Below are 18665 nucleotides of genomic sequence, written 5' to 3' on the forward strand. Positions count from 1 at the left end.
CGGTTTATTTCCAGAAAGGGTTTAAATCTACGGCCTTCAAATTTTTAGTTTCTAAATATATACTCTTTGGTTCTTTCGGTAAAGTCACGTAGGTATTATTTGATACCTAAAAATTATACCTCTTCAAATCAAGATTTTTCATATATACTAAGACTGGCCGTACTGGCGGTTAAATTTCCATTTAAAGCTTTCGTGACTGCAAGGATTCATATTCTTTGGTTCTTTCAGTAAAGTCCTCCAGACAGTCTCGTCCCTTCACCTGATGAAGGCCACTTGTGTTGTGGCCGAAACGTCGTGAGAATTTTATTGTGTTATTTTATTAATTTATTATTTTGTTCTCATTCTACATGATTTGAAGAAGATCTTTCGGTAAAAGTCACGTAGAATGAGAATAAAATAATAAATTGATAAAATAAAATAACACAATAAAATTATCACGACGTTTCGGCCACAACACAAGCGGCCTCCATCAGGTGAAGGGACGAGACTGTCTGGAGGACAGCGCTGGAGTGAAAAAGCCACGCTCAGATCGCGACCTTTTAAGCTGTGTGAGAAGAAACAAAGCGCCTTGACAAAGGAATTAGCATAGAATTTAGCATTGAAATGGCTGAGTGATTAGCTTGTGACTGGTCACAGAAATGGCTATGTTAAAGTTAAAGCATACACATCCGCAGAGGCACCCCTTGACAAAGGAATTAGCATAGAATTTAGCATTGAAATAGCTAAGTTAAAGCATACAGAAAGAACCAAAGAAGACTGGCCGTACTGGCAATCCCCTCCCCCATCCCCCATCCCTGTGCAAAGCTCCTCCCCCTTACGCACTCAGCTCCGTCCGGTCGTCTTGTGCCCGCATCTCGTCGCTGTCCGTTGGAGCCTCCGCGTCATTGGCCACGCCCTCATCCTCCTCCTCCTCTTCTTCCTCTGCCTCCTCACGTCGATGGCGGCTGCCTCTGATCGCTGAGACCTGCGGGTGAATCTTCAAAGACGCTGCTGAGCAAGCCGCCCGGGTTAGCCTCGCCTGGAGGTGAATTTGTTAGCATTGCTCGCCGACCCGTACGGTTCACACACCACCACCCACCCCCACCCACCTCACCGTGTTCTTGTACAGGGGAAATTTGTGTTTTCAGGGGCCCATAACGGCATTACATTCGTTTCAATACGGGCGCACAAAGATGTGTCCATTTGCGTATCTCGCCTTGCGATGGGACTTTGCAGGATGAACGTTGAGATTTACAAGGGCACGTGATGATCAATAAGGTCTGAATTGGTATGTAATAAGGTAGGGCACTGGTAAGGGGTTGACAGGTATCTTATTTATCGTGTGTGTGTGTGTGATACGGTGCAGAAGTGGTGTGTGGTGTGTTGTATATTTTTTTACCAGCTAAGCCCACCGAGCTCCTATGTAATAGCTATTTTTTTTTGTCAGAAGCGACCCTGGCAAGCAGGCAAATCGCTCTAAACGCGTGTGCCGGTATGGGGAGTGGTAGTGCACAACGCAATATCGCCACTGGGGAGAGACAAAGGCGGCCGGGCGTGGTGTTGGTCACCCACCCCCTTGGTGTGCCGTGCCTGCCTTCAGAGGCGCTGCTACTCGCTAACAGCACTTGCCCCAACAGTCTATTACAGGCTACATATAAGGGGGGTGGGGGGAGAGATGTTATTTTGTTAATCATTTGTTAATCAGTGGCATAAAATAAAATGTTTCGCTCCAGGATGACCGCTGCAAAGTATGATCTGTATTTTGATTTAGCGTGCTGATCTTAAAGGTGCATTGAAAAAAATTTGGTACTCCAACTGATGCTCCTGTTGTTTGCGGAGTGACTCATGCAGTCAGCTGTGGCTCTATGGTTTGGTGTTACATGTTGTTTATGTAGTTTATTGTAAAAAATTCGGTCACAGTTCCTATGATCACTGTTACATTGCTTTTATGGCTTTATTTTGGTGATGTCGAAAACGTTTTTTGGTTTGGCCATGTTTTTGTTTATTGTAGTACGGAGTTAGACTGATGGCCTTAATCTAAGTTGTCTTGTGGTTGTTGTTTGACTTGCATCCCACTGGGATTTTTGCACACAGCGTTGGTGTACGGTGCTTTTTCAGCAATATTTTGCTGTTTTTCCTGGATTTTCTGTTTGCGCAGTCACACATAGTCACTTTAAGATGTTTTCTTGTTCATGTTTTTTTGTTTGTTGCGGTTGCACCCGATTCAAGAGCCGAATGGCTCACAGGGCTATACCAAATAAATGAAATAGATAATAGTAATTTTTTGTTTGTCTGCACTTTCTCAGATGGATTCTCGAATCGACTTGCCATTCATCAAACAAGAACGCGAAGACGACGCGAGTTTTGGCGTGCGCTACGATTGTCGGGTCAAACGCGAAGATGCTCTCCTTGCCGCTGGTGAGATCGGCCGGAGATGCCTCGGATCTCCGAAACCGCGACGCCTAATTTACACAGCCGACGCTCCGGTGGATGGCAGTCTTAAGAACGTGCTAAATAGAATGGTTGTTACTGTGGAAACTTTACAATAATTTTCATGTGTTTTCAATTTACGTAGCATTTTTCGTCACCACGATGGTTTGCATGGGGTTAGATCGCGTGAATGTAAATGTGTCGTTAAACCCGCCGCCACCACCCGACATGGCCAATCAGTATGGGGTTTGTCACGTAAACAAAACGTGGCCATTTAGTTACTAGTTCAGCACGAACCGGTTGCATGTTGGAGAGTAAAACCCACTGCAACATTTATAATTGTCCAATCAGGGGCACGGGGGTCTGAACGTTTTGACAACAAACATAATACAACGACTTGATAGTAGTACAAAGTATAGGAAAGGTAAACAAATTTCTTGAAAAAATATATATACAAATAAAACTAAACGACTTTTTTATCTGACCAGGTAAAGCCCACTGAGGTATTAACTTATTTTTCAGAAGCGACCTGGCTATCACAAATGATAAGCTTAACAAAGTGGCATATCATGTGGAAATGCATAGCAGCAAATTAATTTGAATCCCAAGCGGTCCTGTTTGACTATATAGCTGCTCAACCCAAGTTATTCGTGCGCTGATACCTGCATTGTCTTTGTACTGTTCGCCTTTTGGTGGTCTCTGCTCTGACATTGTTGAGACTCGGCCATAAAGAAGGCTGTCTGTGGTGTAGGCCAATCAGCTTCAAGGACAATGCATGCATTATTATCAGAGCATGTTTTATAACAATAGGGTTTTTCCCCTTTTTTCTGGCAACAAAACTGAAACCTTTTTACAAGGAATCATGTGTCCATTAACCACAATACGTGCAGTAACATGATTCCTTTTAAAAAGGTTTCAGTTTTGTTGCCAGAAAAAAGGGGAAAAACCATATTATTATATTTTGGTACTGGCAAAGGAGGTCTAATGATGTAGAGCATGTTTTGTTTGCATGTTCACCACAAGTACATGTGGTTAATGCAGACATGATTCCTTGCAAAAGGTATCTGTTTGGCGTTTGAACATCTTAACACAACTGTTTTATTGCCAGAAAGGGTAAAACCTATTCTTATTTTTCATACAATTGGACTACCTTGTTATTATAAATTACACATAAATTAGACCCACCGTCTATCATAAACAGTGTTTCTCATTTCCAAAAATGACAGGCCGGGATGTGAATTTTGCTTCAGGTGAAGAAGCCGGCGACGGACCAGAGGAGACGGGAGATTCCTACGGACGTTTGTCCACTCCTGGCCCGAGCCTCATCAAGACGGAGTTCTTTGAGGAGGACATTGGTCAAGGTGGGTTCCCACTTTGATCACGGATAAAAAAAACTGAATGCCTTCTTGTTTTATTGCCAGACATAGCCTGATCGTGCTGTATGTACGTATGCGCGCGGAACTTCTCCCACATCGTACGTAGCTAACTGTTCACCGGAGGTGCGGGGGAAGGACAATAAACTAAACGCACAAAATAATAAGTTCTAAAGAAATCAATTTTCAATTAAGTCTAGTGGTGTAGTGTATCTTCGTTTATACTGTCATGTTTAGTAGTGTAGTGTATAGTGTAGTGGACCATAGTGTATAGAAATGTAGTGTGTAGCGGAGTGTATAGTGTATATACTGTATAGTGTAGTATATCGTAGTGTAGTGTGTAGCGTATAGTGTATGTGACGCTTAGTCTCTTGTCTGCTTTCACAGGCTCACCTTTATTGGCGTCACTTATATATTCGTCAGCCAGGTCACTCCCGTGTTATTGTGGGTCGAGTCTAGCAAGAGCAATTGAGACCCTGCATCTGAGGCGATTCAATAGGGTTGGTCTGTCTTTAATTTTTAGACGAGCCACTATGGTAGTTTTCAAGCAGTAGCGTATCTCTAGAACACCACAGTGCACACTCAATATCTTTCAGAATGACCCCCCTTTATCCCGACACTCGCACCTAAGCTTACGTGTTCCCGAACACTCGCACACCCTTAAATAAGGAACTTTTCGCCTTCGAATTTACCACCCGCTTTGGCCTGCAATCACAAACAACCCCGACTCCAGGTGAAGCTCGACCCCGCGTGTTGTGGACCACCACCTGCCCGACACTGTCGCCAGAGCAGAGGAAGTGAGCCAGGCACCTGTTGGCTCCTTCCCACCATAGGGTGACGTCAGAGGCAGCCTCCTTGTGCTCCTCTCCTCTCCCCTTCCCTTCTGCTGAAGTTCCTTTGCCCATCCCTACTCCCCACCGGGCGTCCACCGAAATTCACACAGGGACTGTTAACGCAAAGACCCTGGTGCATTACAAAAATATATTTGTTTTAATATCAGCGCTCTAACCGCACGGTCCATAGTCCTGCCGAGCTTCTACTAACAGCCTGAAGCTTGGCCGTTTCCTTGGACCGCTCCTCTCTCCACTGCTGGTTGGAGCTCAAAAACAGAGATGCTCATACCTGTCAAGCGCTTATCAGTGCCTACCCAATTACAGACCAATTCAGACCTTTATTGGTCACCCCCATGCCCCTTATAAATCTCCACGTTCATCCTACAAAGTCCCATCACAACGAAGAAACACAATCAAATAGACAATCACCACGTGTACACTCACCACTTGTACACTCACCACTATATTCACCACTAGTACATTCACCACGTGTACACTCGCCACTAGTACACTCACCACTACACTCGCCACTACACATGATAATAACATACCTGTCAACCCCTTATTAGTGCCTACCTTATTACAGAGCAATTCAGACCTTATTCGTCACCGCGTGCCCTTAAAAATCTCAAAGTTAATCCTACAAAGTCCCATCACAAGGGAGAAACACAAATAAATAGACAATTTTCTTTTGCCCGTATTGAAACGGTTATACGCCGTATGGACCTGAAAACTCAATTTCCCTGTACAAGAATACGGGGTAAACCATATGGCTTGACAGGTATGGTATAGGGAAAGGGGGTTGGGGAAAAAGCAGGGTTCTGGGATGCAGGGAGGAGAGCTAGAACCACGTGCACGGAGCAGCGACACGACCGCCGCCACTCTACTACGATAGCCAGCACAAAAACTGTGCCACACGCCCTCGCACGTGGCCTTGTGGTGGGAGCCTCGGTGTACCGATAAGGTTACTTTAGTAGAGTTTTCCTTCCGAATAGGAAAGGGTTAAACCTCTCGATATCACGCTGTTCTTCTTCTTGATAGATCCAGACCTCAAGAATGTTAAAGTTGAGAGAAGCGATGAGAGGCCAGAGGAGACGGGGAGTTCCCAAGGATGTCCGGCCACCGCAGACCAGAACTTCATCGAGGTGGAATTGGAGGAAGAGGACATCGGTCGAGGTGAGTAACAATTGATTAAAAAGTGCCGTAGAAGCCCTCCTAACGACCCACCCCTGTTAACGACTAATCACTTAACGACAGGCCTCCGTAGAGCCCAATGTGTAGTGTATAGTAGTATAGTGTAGTATATAGTCGCGTAATGTATAGTATTGTATAGTAGTATAGTGTAGAGTAGAACCCCTCAAAACGACCACCCCTGTTAACAACTAATCGCTTAAAAAAACAGGCCTCCATGGAGCCCAATGTGTAGTGTATAGTAGTGTATAGTGTAGTGTATATTAGTGTAATGTATAGTAGTGTAGTGTGTAGTGTATAGTAGTATAGTGTAGTGCAGAGGCGGGCCGTCAGGGCCAGCAAAGCCTTCTCTGCTGGGCTAGAGATTGTCAGAATCAGAAAATTATATTCTTGGGTCTTTCGGTAAAGTCACGTAGATAGGTTAAAAGAAATTAATAAAAAAAATAACAGAAAACTAAGACGTTTCGATCGCAACTTAAGCGGTCGTCTTCGACGTTGCGATCGAACACGTCGTTGTTTTCTGTTACTTTTTATTATTTTCTTTGAACCTGTCTACGTGACTTTACCGAAAGACCCAAGAATATGAATTCCTGCAGTTACTAAAGCTTTAAGTCAGTAAAGTTTATTCTTAGAATTTAATATATATTTTCATTAATGCTATTTGTATTTTACAAAGTTTGTTCCTATCGGTCTATTAACGTCATTTCAATGCTACCATCTCCCTCAGTTGCACTGCTTTCAGTGCAGCTCATATGAATTCGAGCTTTTATCGAATCAGATTTTCCGCCTGTGCTGTCTCCGGGTGAAAAATCTACCCTGAGGCCTTCAGAATTTCGAGTGAATCCCCTCTGCTGTTGAAGCAAATAGGGACGATGTTGTTGATTGTCATATTCTTTAACCAATCAGATTTCGAGTTTGCCAGGTTGGGCATATTCTTTGACACCCTGGAGCCTTCTAGTTTGCTTAGCCCCAGACGTTAGCATTTTTCGTGTGGCGAGATCGGAGGGCCAGTTAGCTAACTGAAGTAAAACTAGCTAGCACGTAACGTAGCATCATCTAAGATTTATTTTAACTTTCTTTCGTGACGTTTAGATTTTTAGATGTAGTGCTTTAGATTTTTTTGTTTAGATTTTTACTTAGCCCTGTTGTTTTTTAACGCACTGGCTGAAGGAGGAGAAGAAATGGATTTGGTGGCGGATTTACTGGCAAAGCCTTTTACGAGAAGGACCTTTCAAGAAAAGCTGGAAATTGTGAGGAAGGGTCGACCAACCCCGCAGCTAGCAGCCCTGTCCCAGCCAGGGAAAGGATTTGTGCGGCACTTTCAATCGAGCAACTACGAAAGGTACACCTGGCTTACAGCGTCGAAGGAACATTGCAAATTGTATTGCTGGGAATGCCTGTTATTTGCAACCGACCGATATGGTGTTTGGAGCCACGCTGGGTTTGCAAACCTGAATTGCCTAACCAAGGCAGCAACGAGACACCAAAGCACGGCAGGACACTTGCAAGCAACGGTGCTATTGAAAACGTTCGGAGACACCCGAGTGGATCAACAACTCAACGAACAAATGCGAAGGGAAACGGAGCTCCACAACGAAAAAGTCAAGAAAAATAGGGAAATACTGAAAAGACTGATCGATTGTGTCATCTTTCTGGGTAAACAAGAGCTTTCATTTAGGGGACACGATGAAAGCAAGGAGTCCACAAATAGGGGTAACTTTGTCGAGCTTATTTCCTTCCTGGCCGAGCACGACAAAGACTTGCATTACCACCTTTCCACTAACAAAGTGTTTGCTGGTACTTCAGGCAAAATACAAAACGACCTGATTAATGCTATAGCTGAAGTGATAGGAGAGGAGATAAAAAGGGAGATCAATAAAGCACCTTTTGTCACAGTTATAGTGGACGAAACTATAAACGTGAGTTCTGCAGCCCAGCTGCCACTGGTGCTCCGTTATGTGACAGACACTGGTGTCAAGGAGAGGTTTGTCAGATTTGACGATGTTACGAGCGGCAAGCAGGCTGATGACATTGCTGCTCTCATTATCCGATTCCTGGAGGAACACGAATGCCTGGATAAAGTTGTGGCACAGTGCTTTGATGGCACTGTCGTCATGGCATCTGGACTGAATGGGGTGCAGGATAAAGTTAAGGTGAGGGCTCCTATGGCTTTGTTTATACATTGCTATGCACGTGGACTTAATTTAGTACTGACTCAAGGGGCATCGAAGCTTAGGGAATGTAGGATCTTTTTTGCGCATCTCAATGGCCTAGCTGCGTTTTTTTCCAGATCCCCTCGGCGCACGCAGCTGCTTGACGATATCTGCCAGCGGCATCTCCCTCGTGTGGCACCAACAAGGTGGCAATATAGTTCAAGATTGGTGAGCACAGTCTTTGAGACGAGAGTTGCCCTAAAGGCGCTATTTGAGCACATATTAGAGCACCATGATGAATACGACGAGGATTCTGTGCGCTGTGCTGACGGATACAATGCACATCTGAGTGATTTTGAGTTTTGTTTTTTGCTTTCCACTTTTCATGTGATTTTTGAGTATTCGGATGTGCTTTTTGGAATACTGCAGAACAAAACACTCGATGTACAATTCTGTCTGGCAAGAATGGACGAGTTTTGTGACACCATTGAGAGGGAGAGAGGGCAATTTGGTGAGATTTATGAATCTACTCTGCGCGAAGCAGGTGCGCCAAGCACACGGAGAGGCCAAGCGCAGGGGGACATTCGCGCAAGGTACCAGAAACTTCACAGCGACATTTTGGACAACATCCTTGCCCAGATACGGAACCGGTTTAAAGACCACGAGAAAGTCATGTTTCTCTCCCTCCTCGACCCTCGGCAGTTTCAGACATACCGGAAAAAATTCCCGGATGCGGCCTTCTCCAGCTTAACGCAGAGCCACGGAACTCTCTTCGACCTGCCCCGGCTTAAAACAGAACTGACTGTGATGTATGCCATGACAGATTTTGAAGCAAAAAGCCCTGCTGACCTCCTCGCTTTCCTTCAGCAGAAAGATCTATGCGGGAGCATGCGTCAACTTTACGCATTGGCATGTTTGGCGGTGACCATCCCAGTATCCGCTGCCTCTGTCGAGCGGAAATTTTCAGCCCTAAAACGCATGAAAACAGGTTCAAGAAATAAGACTGAGCAGGCTCGACTGTCAGCACTGGCCTCCATGGCAATCGAGAAGGACCTTTTATTGGAACTGAAACGCACCGATGTACTGTACAACCGTGTCATTGAACTGTTTGTAAAGAAAGAAAGGAGGATGGACTTTGTCTTCAAATGATGAGCAGCTTTGGGTTAATGGATTTTTATGTATCTTTACGAGTCGGACCCGGCACCACGAGGGGTTTTAAGGGAGCTTTAGTATTTTTGTATTTAGTTGTATTTTTTTGTCCCCTCTATTTAAGCCTCATGTATCTATGGAAAAATTGCAAAGACAGCAAAATTATTGGCCGAGATACACGTGACTATCGCTTAGCTGTTGTTTCAGCACCCATAGACAGTGCTATTTGTTGTGTGTAGGTGCCGCGATATCCATAGTACTGAAACGGAGCGGAGGAGATCGATAGACAGACAGACTTCATCCTGGCGCCGGGCCTGTTACTAGCTATTTATTATTATTGCTTTAGATCGTTGCTGCTGGTGTGAATGATGTTCTGATTCAATGGCCTGGCTGTGCCTTTGAGTGTGCATGGTGGAATGTGCGTTTAGGTCCAGCAGCTTGGCTGGAATATGTGGGGAAGCCTCTTGAATCCTGATTGTGTTTTTGGTATTTTACGGCATTTATGCTTGCTTGGTGGTCGTATGAGTAAATGCGAATGGTTGTTGTGAGTTCTTGTTTTTTTTGTAATGACATTGATTTGGGCTATGCGATGTCTATTTGTGATGCAGCATCCTGTCAAACTGCGTAATAGTGGTACATCCTTGATGGTTTCAGTCACCATGTATTCATGTTCTCTGCAATTAGTGTATTGTAACGCTCACGTGTTAAGCCACTTTATTACACTCCATAAAGGTTACAGTCACTGTGAATATGGGGTGGTTACGTCGAATGGCAATAGCCTATAGCCCTAATGTCATGGTGAGGTTATTCGAAGGCGGTTTAATTTCGGGAGGATAGCTCTGAAGGCCTAGGTGTAAAACACACGGCCTGCCACTGGTGTGGTGTATAGTAGTATAGTGTATAATAGTGTAGTGTATAGTAGTGTAGAATAGAACTCCTCTTAACGACTACCCCTGTTAACTAATCATTTAACGACGGACCTCTATAGAGCCCAATGTGTTCGCTTACCATTCATTCCCCTGTTAACGACGGGCTGTTGTAGGTACAGTAAACATGAATGCATGTGTAGCGACATAGAATCGGTCACGTAGCAGCATAGCGCTGGCTGCTGGCAGGGAAGGGGATCTGCAGCTTGCAGCAGCCCTGACTGATAGCAGGGCACTTGATAGACCAGAGAGGGATGCAGGGGAAAGGTTACGGAAGGGGCGCATCGAGAACCCGCTGGTAGGTTCCAGAAGGGGGGCGTGGCCGGAGCGGAGTATAAGAGGGGCCCCAGCAGGGGACCTCGGGGCTGTCGTTTGGAGTGGGATCCCCGTCGTTGCTGTTAAAGATCGTCGCCAACGTCGCTGCCGTCTCGTCGCCTTCGTCGCTCTCGTCTTCACCTGATATTGCGCTGCTAGACGGTAGTTGGCTGTCTCGGTTCAGCGCTGTCAGTGTCAGACGGCTAGTGTTGTGAATAGGCTAGCAACTTACGTAGTAGAGTTGTGTATAAACGAGAGGGAGAAGAGTGTGTACCAGCGTAGGGTGTGTATTGTTCAAAGGGTGCTCGATTTAATAAAAGAACTGCCTCCAAGGACGTGCGTCTCCAAGTCAGTCACTACACATTGATTATTCACGTTTCTTTTAATATTACGTGTTTATAATCTTGTTTCTATATGTATATCCATTGTTTAAATATTTAAAAGTACGTTTTCTGGGTGAAAAATTATAACTTTCGATGGTATCGGAAAGAATTCAGCCTTTAACGTGTATTTCCTGTGCTTGTGTAGTGACATCAAGTGGGTCACTACGTAGAATAGCGCTGGCTGCTGGCATCGAAGGGGATCTGCAGAGTGAAGCAGCCCTGATTGACAGCAGGCCACGTGACCGACCCGAGAGGGAACTAGGGTGAAGGTTACGGAAGGGGACGCGTCCAGAACCCGCTCGTGGGTTTCAAAAGGGGGGCGTGGCCGAGGTGGAGCGAGGCCACGCTAACAGGATAAAAGGGGACCCCGAGCGGGGGATCGGGGCCGTCGTTGCATTGGGATCCCCTCGTCGTCGTCCCCTTCGTCGCTGTCCCCTTCGTCACTGTCGTCGTCCACTTGATAATTGCGCTGCTAGCAGTAGGTGGCTGTCTTAGTTCAGCGTCGTCAGTGTCAGATGGCTAGCGTTGTGTTGTAGCCTAGCAACCGGTATATAGTTGCGTTTAAGCGGCAGACAGAGCGTCGTGTAACAGCAGAGAGTGGGTAACAATTTGCTCGGTGTTTAATTAAAGAATTGCCTCCAAGAAGTTACCTCTCCAAGTCAGTCACTACACTCGCTTAATGACCGGTTTCATGGAACCAATTACCATCATTAAGAGAGGTTCGACTCTAGTTTATTTTCGGTTAGATCGTGCATGTATGTACGTTGAACTTCTTCGGCACTGTACGTAGCCAACCGTGCTACTCGGAGGTGCGGGGGGCGGGGGGACAACAAACTAAACACAAAAAGAAGTTCTAAAACAATGAGTATCTCAATCTCGATGATTTAAAAGTGCATTGCTCCCAGTGGCTTCCTAATATCGGAAGGAAGAGCGTTCAGACGGCCCCAAAAGCGCATCTGAAAGTGCCGCACGATACGGTGACCGTCTTTGTTCGATGGCCAGCCAAAAGTATAGTGTAGTGTATAGTGTCGGGTATAGTGTAGCGACTAATGTAGTGTATAGTATAGTGTAGTATATATCGCACCTGAAAGCGCCGCGCAATGCGGTGGCTGTACTTGTTCGATGGCCAGCCAAAAGCCACTGCAAGTACGATCAGAGTTCACGTGATGGTTTATGTACGTTAAACTTCTTTCGCACCATACATAGCCAGCTGTGCTAATCGGAGGTGCAACGAACACAAAAACGTGTAGGTCTAATAATGTTGGTTAATTATTGACCCTCCGCCATCCGACAGAGGTAAACAAATCAAAGTTGCCATGTGTGGCCCGATATGCCAGTTTGATTTTTGGTTTGTCCGCAAAGTGGAGCCGTAGTGTTGACCGCAGCGAGGTTGATCCGTAATCTACCGGGATGGCACGCGTGACCGAGGTTTTTAATTCTTTTTTTTTTATATTTTACCCTGTACCTTGTCTGTCGGTTTTGAAACCAACGTGCTGCCTAGACGACGAGAGTGCGACGGGACCACCCTGCGCAGAGTGTGCAAGGGAGCCGGGTGGATGGTTCCCGACGGAGGGGCGCGGGGAAAGGCGCACCGGCGGGATGCTGCGAGGCTGTTCGCGTTGCAGCGGGCGGCGGCAGTCGCTCGAGGCCTCTGCATTCGGCGTCGACAGGAAGAAGCCGCACGAGTGCGAGGAGTGCGGCAAGGGCTTCGCGAGGCCCTTCGACCTGAAGAACCACGCGCGGATACACAGCGGCGAGAGGCCGCACGCCTGCGCCGAGTGCGGCAAGGCGTTCGCACAGCGCTCCAACCTGGAGACGCACGCGAGGACGCACAGCGGCGAGAGGCCGCACGCCTGCGCCGAGTGCGGCAAGGGGTTCTCGACGCGCTCCAACCTGGAGACGCACTCGCGGATACACAGCGGCGAGAGGATGCACACGTGCCGCGAGTGCGGCAAGGGGTTCACGCAGCGGACCAACCTGGAGACGCACCTGAGGACGCACACCCGCGAGAGGCCGCATGTGTGCAGGGAGTGCGGTAAGGGGTTTACGGCGCGCACCTCGCTGAACAAGCACTATAGAACGCACACCGGCGAGAAGCCGAACGTGTGCCCCGAGTGCGGCAAGTGCTTCGCGCAGCCCTGCGATTTGAGAATCCACTCGAGGACGCACACCGGCGAGAAGCCGTACGTTTGCAGGGAGTGCGGGAAGAGGTTCTCGCAGCGTTGCAATCTGGAGACGCACTCCAGGACGCACACGGGCGAGAAGCCGTACGCGTGCAACGAGTGCGGGAAGAGGTTCTCAAAGAATTCCAATCTGGAGACGCACTCCAGGACGCACACCGGCGAGAAGCCGTACGTGTGCAAGGAGTGCGGAAAGAGGTTTACCCAGCGCTCCAATTTAGAGACGCACTCTAAAACGCACACAAGTGAAAAGCCGCACGTGTGCAGCGAGTGCGGGAAAGAGTTTAGGTTGCGCACCGGCTTGGTAAGACACACGAAAACGCACACCGGCGAGAAGTCGCACGTGTGCACGGAGTGCGGCAAGGCGTTTTCACGTTGTTCCACTTTGAGAAAACACGTGAGAACGCACACCGGCTAGACGCCGCACGTGTGCAAGGAGTGTGGGGAAGGATTTCCAAATCATTCTCACTTAAATCGGCATTCTGAAACACACTTCCGCGAGAAGCCACACATCTAAAGGGAGAGGAGGAAGGGGTTTGTACAATGTTGCGATTTTTGACAGTCATTCTAGATCCATACAGGGGTTTCTTGTATATATTCGGTCTTTAATTTTTTTAATTTATGCTAATTTATGTAATTATGCAAATTATTACTTAATACTAATGAGGCCCTGTTTCGTTGCCAAGGGGTATTACCAATCGTGATAATAAAATGAAGGTGTAATTGTATGAAGTTATGCAAGTGTATGTAATTATGCTAATTAGGCTTGGCATTGTTGTCTAGGGTTATAGTATCAATCGGGATAATACAATGATTCTCACTAACTTTTACTGATGATGTTTTAGTGTGTTTATGTCAGGTCTCACAATTCAGATATCACCGCAGGAAACAGTTCTTATAATTAAGATTATTATGCATGAACTTAGGAAGGAACCACTCAGACTCTTCTGTGTTAAGCAACTTTAATATCTAAAAACACTCTTAACATGCGAACACTTATGCTCGGAATTGTCAACACAGTCCTCCTCGAGACGTCCTATTCATTTATCCGTACAAATAACCCTCTGGTTAGGTTTGTTAACTGAGCACAAAACAATCGGCTAATCCCTCAGAGTACAGCGAGCATACACGGCGATGGGAAAAGGTCCTTAAAATTTGTGACAATATTCATACGAACAGTAATAAAGAAACATGTGCCTAAAGCAAAAGTAGTCATCAATTAATTCATTGGTAAGATTATGCAGTTAACGGAAACAAATTACTAAAATTACTCTAAACGACCGTATTCATGTAACTCAATGGGCAGCGATGCTTTTCACGATCGGCTAATATTTAACGCACCACCTTGGAATGGCACCCCATTTCGAAAGACAAAGAAAACTTTTTGGAACAATCTTATGAGTCCCAATATGCGTGTTGTGTGTGCGTGTCTTGATAATTGTTTTTTTACCCTTTTATCTGGCAACAAAACTGACACCTTTTTTACAAGGAGTCATGTTTACATTGACCACAATACCTGCGGTCGGAACGCGAACAAAAAACAACTCTGATAATGTATGCACTGTCCTTGAAATTGATTGGTGGTGTAAATGCTTACCCCGAGCTCTCATACTGTGATGGTGCATTGTCTTTTGAGTTGTGCGCCTTTTGGCGTCTTCTGGTCCAACACCAACGTGAGACGAGGCTCTAAAGAAAGCTGTCTCGGGTGTGGACCAATCAATTTCAAGGACAGTGCCAATACATTATTAGAGTTGTTGTTTTTTTGTTTGCGTTCCGACCGCAGGTATTGTGGTCAATGTAAACATGACTCCTTGTAAAAAAGGTGTCAGTTTTGTTGCCAGATAAAAGGGTAAAAAACCAATTATCGTATTTTGTTACTGGCAAATGAGGTTTCCAATGGTGTGCGTGTCTTCTTTGCCACTTGTTGAATTGGCGGCTAACGCAGTACAGCATTCCTTGTACTGAAAATACCTCAGGATCCCAGCAGGGCCGCTGGGACGGCGTGTGTGTATTGGACATACAGCGCTCTTGCCTGCGCCGACACTCTTCCTCTTGGCTGTGCCAGCTCTCTCCACTGCTGGTTGGTAGTTGAGTTGGCGCGATGATGCCGTCGTCGGATAACGCTCGCAGCTCGTCCGCTGGTCGCCGTTCCTCACTCTTGTCTTGGTTCCCAGCTGGTGCTTGTCGGTGTGTGTGGGTCGAACCCACGGCGCTCTCGCCAACGCCGACACTCTTCCTGTTGGTAGCTGGTCAGGCTCTTTCCACTGCTCCGTGCTCCATACCCTTGCGTGCAGTTGCCAGCTTCATGCGGGCACCCAATGATGCCTCTCCCGCCCTTCAGGGCTGCGCCTGTTCAGACTCTTTCCACTGCTTCGTGCTCTCTCCTTTGGTGTGCAGCTGCCAGCTTCACGCGGGCACCCAGTGATGCCTCTCCCACCCTTCCTTCAGGCTCTTTCCACTGCCTCGTGCTCTCCGCCCTTCTTCCAAGAGGGCTCCTGCTGTGAGCTGCTCGTCGCTGGCTGGATCACTAGCTCTCAAAACTCGTTGATTGTATTAGCATCTTTTTAGCTTCTCACAACTCTTATAGCTTAGCATAATACAGCTTTTATCGCAGTCCTCGACTCGGCAAGCGACCCAACACAAGGGTAGCTGTCGAATAAAACTTTCAGCGACACTCTGTCGGTCCATGCCAAACTCGGCTCTTAACAATGCATCGTCCCTTCTCTCTGCGAGACACGACACCCATGGTTGATCTCGAGGCCATGCCCCGAAGCCTGGCCCTCGCAGCACTGAGTTGCGTGTTTTGTGTCCTTGCTTATGTGTGAAATTCTCCCCCCCTCTGCGTTTCTCTTGTGAAAAACAGAATCCCTCTGTCTTGTTCTCCTCCCGTTGCTGCAGCCGCCTGGTTGCCCCCCCCCCCCCTTTTTGACCTTTGACTGGCTGCTTTCCATCACCATCTTCTTTGGTTCTTTCGGTAAAGTCACGTAGAATGAGAATAAAATAAAACAATAAAATTCTCACGACGTTTCGGCCACAACACAAGTGACCTTCAGGTGAAAGGGACAGACCTGTTGGGACGACAGAGCTTCAATAAATTTATTGAAGCTCTGTCGAGAATTTTATTGTTTTTTTATTATTTTATTCTCATTCTACGTGACTTTACCGAAATAACCAAAGAAGATGAATCCTTGCAGTCACGAAAGCTTTAAATCGAAATTCCATCACCATGTTTATGTTTTGGTTTGCGTCCCCCTCCCCCCTGCCTTCGTTGTGTTTGCTATCTCAAGGGGAGGCCCTCCCTTCATACCTAATTTATTGCTACCATGTGTTGTGTCAAATTATTGGAAGACAAAGGCGGTTTGGAGGCCCTGGCCCAATGGAATACATATTATCTTGGTCGTGTGTGTTTGACCTATTTCGCCTTGTATCTATTTTGAATTACGCTAGGTCTAATACTTCATTATTATATGGTTTGTTTAACCAAAATTTGTGATGTACGATAGTTGTTTCCTCAGGTATTCCGAGGGTTTTATTAAACTTTGTTCACCGTCTGTGTCACCAGGGATCCGTGCATCTTATTCTAGTTATATTTTGATATCCTGCATTTGACGATATAGCCAAGTTTTGTCTTAAGTTTTCGTGACTGCCGGAATTCATATTATTTGGTTCTTTCGGTAAAGTCATGTAGATAGAAAGATACAATAAGAATGAAAATATATAAGGTGAATAAGGGTAATGTAAGTAATAATAAAAGCCACTAATGTAGACTGCAGTCTGGTTCTTAATCTGGGAGTGTACTGGCAGTCTATAATGTCGATTTATTCTTGTCACTAAATTTCGAACTTTTGCCGTTGTTAAATAAACTGCCGGTTGTAATATCCCTTTGCCCTGCGGCTTTCGCCGTCCGTGGAGAGCCGACTGGAGGTGGTGTAAAGGCTGTGTCAGCAAGTTTCGATGTGAGACCAGGCTGTTTTTCTAGATGCCAGTGGGTCTGGAGGATTGTTTGTGAAATGTGTCCAAAACGTCCGTGGAGGTCGTGTCCCATGGTCCCCCGCCCCGTGGAGATTTCCCAGATTGTCATTAAACCTCCCTTTGCCCCGGGGTTTTATTATTTAATGGATTTTCATGACCTCCCTCCAGTCGCTTTTATGTGGCAAGGCAGCTGGAGTGTGAGGGGTGGGGGTGTGCCTCCACCCTTTCATGCCCCATGCTCACCTCAATCGATTATTACAAAAAAAAGGCAGAATCATTCTTAATATATATTTTTTGGAAAAAGGCCTATACAACAGGTTCCTGTTCTCGTCCAACTCACTATCTACCCACCTGAGAAGCCTGATAGGTTTCTGGGACCCATGTCCAGTCGGACTGTATTTGAAAAATTAAGCAGTAGTGGGTTGACGACTTGAAGTATAGCCCCTTCCCAAGAAACAGGGTAATCTTAAGCATTGTGGAAGTCACGGTCGCAAAAAAAAGATAGATTTCAGAGAAGCCTACCTTTGTGTTAAGGTGCCACCTTACCAAGTGATGGTGCAGTTGGGCAAACGGACGCGGAGTCACAGAGAGATGTTGAGACACAGATAATCAGGAACAGACACAGGCATAAATATACTTACTAGACATGGAGACATACAAACGGAGACACAACAACAATAGCAACCACCATTCGCCACTAAGTAGCGGTAACATCAGCACGGCACGTGTGCCAGCCTATGTGCACTTTAAGGCCACGTGAAGTGTCGAAGGCTCGCTGGCAGGATGTCATGGGATAGACCCAGGTACCATGGGTTGACTGACTGAGATGACTGTGCCCCCTACTGTGCAAACTTGCTGTGTTTTAGCTGCCCGGTGCTCCGCTCATTGTTGTGAGCGTCGCTCCTCTACCCTCCGTTATTGCTGGAGGGCGACTGCATCCAACTACCCAGTAGCGTCCTCAATGAGCCTCCTCCAGAGGCCAATCTTAACACCGCTGGTACCAGCCATTGACAAGTCCACTCAGCTCCATATCCTCTTGTAAGCAGCCGATGGAAAGATAATGCCGCTCGACTGATTTGGAGTGAGACATCTGCTGTCAAACCGGAGCTGGTCATGAGCACACTGCCCATGTACGAAAACCCTAACACTCAACAACTGCCTCGCCAATGGAGAGTTGAGGGGGCGGAGTGTTTGATGACACAAGATAACCAGGCAGATGCTTAGTTTTGGTGGGGCTAATGGTAAGGCCCCACCTCTTAGTGGCACGCTCCAGGCTCAAAAGCAGTGCCTCCAACTCCTCCTTTGAGTGAGCATCAATCACCAGATCATGAGCACACATAACATGGTTGACAAATTGGGAGCCATCCCTCAACCGCACCCGGGCATTGATCAGACTCCCACTGTATCTGCACCAGAAGGAGATTCCTCCGGTACAGCCATGGAAGGCTTCTCCAACTACGTGGTCGAAAAAAATGTTAAATAATGTGGGAGCCAGAGGACATCCCCTGTCACACCCCAAGGTGAACAGGGAATGGCTCTGACTCCCGGCCACGGCCCCAATGTGCAATGCCCACCATCATGAAGGTCCGTAATGATTTGTGAGCAGAGGATCGGGGACTGAAAGCAGGAAGAACATCCCTGAGCCCAGGCGTATTGGTGGTATCATAGACCTTGATCAGATCAATAAAGGAGAGGTGCAGGTCCTGTTGGAATTCCCTACACCTCTGCTGCAGCAGAGACACACATACAGATATGGAGACAAGGAGACATACGGAGACAAA

The 18665-nt window shown here is 46.6% G+C and overlaps 1 pseudogene; it reads left to right on the top strand.

Moving 5' to 3' along the window:
* The window catches only part of LOC116956634 (uncharacterized), a 44257-nt pseudogene extending 27465 nt beyond the window's left edge, over positions 1-16792 (top strand).
* The last annotated feature ends 1873 nt before the right edge of the window (positions 16793-18665 follow it).

Source organism: Petromyzon marinus, chromosome 66, assembly GCF_048934315.1.
Source record: "Petromyzon marinus isolate PM22_M1 ecotype Great Lakes invasive population chromosome 66, UKy_Petmar_22M1.pri1.0, whole genome shotgun sequence".
Taxonomy (NCBI): Eukaryota; Metazoa; Chordata; class Hyperoartia; order Petromyzontiformes; family Petromyzontidae; genus Petromyzon; species Petromyzon marinus.